Below are 7,225 nucleotides of genomic sequence, written 5' to 3' on the forward strand. Positions count from 1 at the left end.
GGCTTTTAGAAAAACAAAATTAATGATATAAACTCTCTGACTTCCGGGAACTATAACAAGCAGGGATGTCCAGATGTTTCTGGGAGTCCCTCAACTCTTTATTCCCATATGTTGACGGCTCAGATAACGGCTATCTCTTCAGCAAACTCACTCAAGCCCTAACCAGGACTCAGTGAGCTTTCCAATGGACCAAGTATTTCTTCATTTTTATAAAAATACAGAAGACCAGCTTCCTTCTCTCCATCTCTGATCCCTGTATCATCTTTCTTCTCTCTCCCAAATGGCTGTTTGCTCTGAATTAAAGGCCAAATATTAAACCCTAGATGTACTGCGGGAATATCTGAGAGGCAGTTGCTGTCAGTACAACAGTAGGAACAACCCAGAAGAAGCTAGGGCTTTCCAGAATTTTTCAGGCAGGGCATAATGATAATGTCACTGAGAACTGCCATGTACTACCTGCTAAATAGCTTTCCTTACATTGACCAGTTTCGAGGGTGTCCTTCACAGGAGTGTCTCCTGTAACACATTGGAAAACTTTATGTTCTACATCTCTCTAAAGTTATGTTCTTCTCTTTCTTATATTAGTGGTTACCTGTTATGAATGGAGAAATTTAGTCAAGATCCAGGCATGGGTAAAAAAGGTCTAGGAACATGGAGTGGAACAGATTCTTCTTGATAATAATTTTATTCCCAGGTCCATTCCTGTATATACACTTCAATTTCCTAGGTTTTCTCTGTTTCTCAAAGGCAAGTAATTTCCTTACAGAGCTTCAATTGAATGAATATTATATTAATTTTTTTCTACATTACTTGAGAGGGGACATTTTATATATATTCCTGAATGTGTACTCAAAAATGCTGTTTTCCAATTCAATTTTTTGCAATGATATAGGCAAAAAAGGGGCCACAGCTATAGAGTAAATATAAAAGTGTAAATATTGTGTACCTTCTTCAAAACTCCCATATTCTCATTTTATCCAAAAATTACAAGACATCATTAAAGTAAAGGACAGCATGAACTATAGAATGTGGTTCTCTAGTCCCATTAGATACCAGTTCTCTAATACCTACCTTCCAGTGTTCCAAGGAAGAGATTTGAGGGGTTTGGACCTTTTAACATGATTCTTTCTTCAGGCGAAAATAAGATTCAGGAGGATGTGCAGGATTAGGAATGCCTTGAGGTCCAGTGAAACCTCAGCTTCATTAGGTTTATAAGAACAGGAGAGAGTCTATTTGGCACTGTCATTTGTGGATTCCACTTTCTTGACCTTGTTTCCCAAAATACATGTTAAAATTCTATCTATCCTCATAGCTGTGGGTAACACACACACACACACACACACACACACACACTATATATATATATATATATATATATATATATATATATGTATATATATATATATATATATATGTATATATATATATATATATATATATATAGAGAGAGAGAGAGAGAGAGAAACATATCAGCCCCCAAAACTAGATAAGATTAATGAAGTTTATAATTGCACGATTCGAAGAAACAGATACAAGTCTTTCCTGAGAGACACAGCTAGAGTATGTCAAATACAGAAGTGAATGGTAGTGGCAAACCAGTGAACTGAAAACAGATCTCTTATTGGTAGATTTTGAGAAAGAATGACAAGAGCTGAAGGAGCTTTCAATCCGATAAGAAAAACAATGCCAACGAACCAGTTCCCTGGTACTATACGAATATTCAAAGAGTGTACATGGATAGACCTATGGCTACAGCTGCATATGTAGCAGAGAATGGACTTGTTGGGCACCAAAGGAAGGACATGCCCTTGGTCTAAACTAGGTTTTATTACCAATATAAGGGAATGTCAAAGGGCAGTAAGGGGGATTATACAAGAAAGGTAAACGGACAGGTTAGGGATCTTATGGGCAGGAAACTGGGAAAGGCAAAAATATTTGAAATGTAAATATGGAAAAATCAAATTAAAAAAGCAAAACCATTGCTAAAAAATAAAATAAAAATTAAATAAGTTAAAAATAAGAAAACACCCAGCTAATCACACATATTGACTGAGAAATCTAAAGGGTCACTATCAGGCAAAGGGAGTCAGAGTAATTCTAGGGAAAAGAATGATATGATGGACTAGAAACACATCTCCTCCCAAATACCAGTATCAGGCACAAACTGCAATATAGCTTTCCAAATAACAGAGGATTTTACTCTGAGGTGAGGACACCATACTTGTCTTTCACTTCTTCCTTAGGACCTTTTTCTTCTGGGCCAAAAATAAAAGCCATGAGCTCTAAGGAAAAGAACAGTGTTCTTCCAAACACCTGGCCTTTGAAATAAAGTTATTAATGATATAAACTGTATGACTTACAAGAACAACTAGAAGCAGGGAAGTCCAGATGCTGCTGACAGGCTCTGAGCTCCTGATCCCATGTACCTAATCAAATCCTACCAAGGACTGTGAGATTTATAGGGTCGACATATTTCTTCCTTTTTAATATACCAAGACAGAAGGCCATCTTCGAACTCTCCATCTCTGAAATTTTCATTCTCTTTGTTCTCACTCCCTAATTGATATTTCCTCTGAACTAGCGGTCGATTAGTAAACCCTATAGGTACTGAAGTCATTCCTGAGAGGCATTTGCAGACACGAAAACACTTGTGACATCACAGGAGAAGCTAGGGATCTCCAGGATACAAGAGATATTTCATGGAGGGACTAATGATGATGTCTCTGAGAACTGTCATGGCCTACCTGCAAACAGCTTTCCTTACATTGACCAGTTTCGAGTGTGCCTTTTGCAGGTATGACTCCTGTGACACAGGGGAAACCTTTAGGTACTCCATCTATGTAAAGCTAGAGACTTCTCTTTGCTTCAATAGAGGCTACATGCTCTAAAAGAGAAAGTAAGTAAGGCACTTGGCATGAGTAGAAAAGATCTAGGAACATACACTTCAATTTACTAGGTTATCTCTGTTTCCGAAAGGTCAGTATTTTCCCTACAGACCTTTAATTGATTGAATATTGCATTTCATTTTCGTATTGTACTTTCCTTTATAGAAGACTTTATATATATATATATATATATATATATATATATATATATATATATATATATATTCCTGAATGTGTATTCAAAAATTCTGTTTTGCAATTCCAGTTTTTGCAATGAATTACCATCAAAGCGTGCCCTGCTATAGAATGAATATAAAAGTGTAAATATTGTGTACCTAATTCAAATGATAAACTCCCAAATCCTTAATTTATCCAAAATTTATGAGACATCAATAAAGCAAAGAACATCATGGAGTATAGAATGCGGATCGCTAGTCGTATTAGATATCAGTTCTATAATATTTACCTTCCGGTGTTCCCAAGGCCATATTTAAGGGTTTTGTAGGTTTTACCATGATTCTTTCTTCTGGCCAAACACAAGAATCAGGAGGATGGGCAGGAAGAGGACTGGGTTGATGTACAGAGAGACTTAAACTTCAATAGATTCACAATAACGGGAGCGAGTCTGATTGGCATTTGCCTTTGGTGATTTTACATTTTTGACCTAGTTGCACAGAATCCATCCTAAAATTCCACCTAACCACATAGCTGTAAATAGCCACTAAATATATACATATACATATATAGATATGCATATACATATACATATGCATATATAGATATAGATATACATATAGATATAGACATTGGTAGATAGACATAGAGATAGAGATAGAGATAGATAGATAGATAGATAGATAGATAGATAGATAGATAGATAGATAGATAGATAGATAGATCTGCCACAAAACTACATAAGATTGATGATGCTAAGAAGTGCATGCTGCCAGGAAACGGATATAGATCTTTCCTGAGCGAACCAGATAGAGCATGCCGATTAGAGAAGTGAGATGTTTTTGGCAAACCAGTGGAATGCAAACGAACCTCAGGTTAGTAAATTTGGAGAAAGGATTACCAGGATTGAATGGGCTTTCAAGCCCATAAGAACCACAATGCAAATGACCTATAGCTTTCTGGTACTAAACCAATATTCAAAGACTGTACATGGACACAACTATGGCTCCAACTGCATATGTAGCAGAGAATGGCCTTGTTGGACCTCAATGGGAGGAGATGCTCTTAGGCCTAGCAAAGGTGGAACCCCCAGTGTAGGGGAATGTCAAGGGGTTCTGGGAAAGGGAGTGGTTAGTGAGGGGGAAAACCTATATAGAAGAACTGTTGGGAGAAGGGATAGGTGTCTTATGACTGGAAAGCTGGGAAAGGGAGTGGTTAGTGAGGGGGAATACCTATATAGAAGAACTGTTGGGGGAAGGGATAGGTGTCTTATGACTGGAAAGCTGGGAAAGGGAGTGGTTAGTGAGGGGGAATACCTATATAGAAGAACTGTTGGGGGAAGGGATAGGTGTCTTATGACTGGAAAGCTGGGAAAGTGAATAATATTTGAAATGTAAACAAAAATATCCAATTTTTATAAAAGGAAAATTAAAAGTTTAATAAGGTGATGTTCCAAAGTGAAGAACCTCAATTCCACTTGAGATCGAGAAGAAATGAACGACAGAAGTGAAAAGTGAGGGACCTGGGTAAGAAAGGAGACAGGAAGTGAAAGAGGGGAACATGGTCAGGTATTGGTGGGGAGTAGGACTGTAGCCCTGAGGGCCAGTAGAATGAATGGAAACAGGCAACCTCAGGAGCTAAAATGTTGGAGGTAGGGACAGGCTCTAGAATATTCCAGAGAACTGAGAGGTAAGAGACTATCAGGACTTAGTGAAATGTCCAGAAGTGGGTAGACGGAACTTGTAGAGACTATCTCCATGAGGAAGAGAGAACACCAAGTGAGGGATAAGGTTGCCATCCACAAATCAAAACTCTGAGCCATATTTGCTGCTGTCTATAAGAACTTCAGGGACAAGACAGGGGAAGAACCTGAGTAAAAGAAATTCCAGTGAGCCGCCATATCTGGGAACCAGATTAAGTAGAGGCCCCCAAGGTCTGACACTATTATTCATGCTTTGTCATGTTCACAAAATGGACCTGACATGACTGCCTTCTGAAAGACCCAACACCCAGCTTAAAGAGTCAGATGCAGACAATTACACTCAGGCAATGAACAGAAGCTTCTAAGCCCTGTGGTCGAACTAGGGGATAGTGGAGGAAGTTGAGGAGGGGAGAAACCCTGCAGGAGGACCAGCAGTGTTAACTGAACCAGACGCCAGTGTTTTTTTAAGACACTAAGATATCAATGCGGCATCATGCACAAGCTAGTATGAGGCCTCTAAGCCTGGAGTGTTGGTTCTAGACACAACAAGAGAAAATGCACTTAACCATCAAGAGACTTGAGTCCCCAGAGAGTGGAGAGGTCTGGTAGACTAGGGGTGCAGTGGGAGACAGCTTCATTCAGATGGGCATGAGGGGAGTAGCTAAGGGATGTAGAACAGTAAGAGTATGGGCTTGGAGAGGGATGAAATCTGGATTGTAAAATTCTATTAAATAAAATTTAAAAAAAGAAAATGTAAACTAAAATAAACACTTTCTTCCCCAACTTTCCTGTTTTCCCTTTTGGTCATGGTATTTCACAACAGTAATAGAAACTCTGGCTATAACATGGTATTATGAACAAATGTGTGCAAATGATAATTAGAGAAGGAAAACATCTCTGTGGACTCAAGTTGCTTGATCTGATTCAAAATTCCTTATTCATAAGTAGCAACAAATAGGGAATTTCTAAGACTAAATTTATTATCATGAAATAGTGAACACTTTTTAATCCAACCCTTATGGGATCTGTGATATCCGGAAACAAATCAAGAGACTGGGAATATTAAAAGGGAAAATCTTGTTTAAACATTCATGGAAGAAATGAAATTCATATCTATATATCCATATTCTCTTTTATTCCTTCCAAAGTAATAATAGATTAATTAATAAGACTCTATATCTAGAGAGAAAGTTTGAATTTAATGTGAACTTAACTCCAAAGATATTACTATTTGTATAGGAGTATTTTGTTTACTACATTTATTATAAAAAGAATTTGTGTAAGAGTGTCAATTGGAATTGCTTGGAAAAGGTTCTATAGCTTGCAGATGTGGTTTATATCATTGTTTCTTCTAATCTTCTGATCGAAATGACAATACTTAGATTAATTTTGAAACACATGGTTAAAATTCCAATAACCAAAGGAAACGATTATTGAAGAACCGCAACAATTATCTTTCTCACTACCTATGGATTTTGTACATTGGTTGGAATTTGGAAAAAGAAAGCAAAATTCATTTTTGAATATCACAGATTAACATAAGTACTTTAGGAAAAAGTCATTCTACTCTTTATTTTCTCTCATTTTTTATCCCCCTCCCCCTCCCCTAAATAAGGGTGTTCCGGTCCCAATCCTCCCCCCATTGCTGCCCTCCCACCAACAATCATGTTCACTGGGGGTTCAGTCTGAGTAGGACCCGGGGCTTCCCCTTCCACTGGTGCTCTTACTAGGATATTCATTGCTACCTATGAGGTCAGAGTCCAGGGTCTTTAGGTAGTGGCTTAGTCCCTGGAAGCTCTGGTTGCTTGGCATTGTTGTACATATGGGGTCTCGAGCCCCTTCAAGCTCTTCCAGTTCCTTCTCTAGTTCCTTCAACGGGGGTCCTATTCTCAGTTCAGTGATTTGCTGCTGGCATTCGCATCTGTATTTGATGTATTCTGGCTGTATCCCTCAGGAGAGATCTACATCCGGCTCCTGTCAGCCTGCACTTCTTTGCTTCATCCATCTTGTCTAATTGGATGGCTGAATATGTATGGCCACATGTGGGGCAGATTCTAAATGGGTGTTCCTTCTGTGTCTGTTTTAATCTTTGCCTCTCTATTCCCTGAAAAGTGTATTCTTGTTCCACTTTTAAAGAAGAAGTGAAGCATTCACATTTTGATCATCCGTCTTCTGTTTCATTTGTCTAGGCATCTAGGGTAATTCAAGTATTTGGGCTAATAGCCACTTATCAATGAGTGCATACCATGTGTGTTTTTTTGTGATTAGGTTACCTCACTCAGGATGATATTTTCTAATTCCAACCATTTGATTCGAATTTCATAAAGAAATTGTTTTTCATAGCGGAGTAATATTCCATTGTGTAGATGTACAATATTTTCTGTATCCTTTCCTCTGTTGAAGGGCATCTGGGTTCTTTCCAGCTTCTGGCTATTATAAATAAGGCTGTGATGAACATAGTGGA

This window comes from Rattus norvegicus, chromosome Y, assembly GCF_036323735.1.
Source record: "Rattus norvegicus strain BN/NHsdMcwi chromosome Y, GRCr8, whole genome shotgun sequence".
Taxonomy (NCBI): domain Eukaryota; kingdom Metazoa; phylum Chordata; class Mammalia; order Rodentia; family Muridae; genus Rattus; species Rattus norvegicus.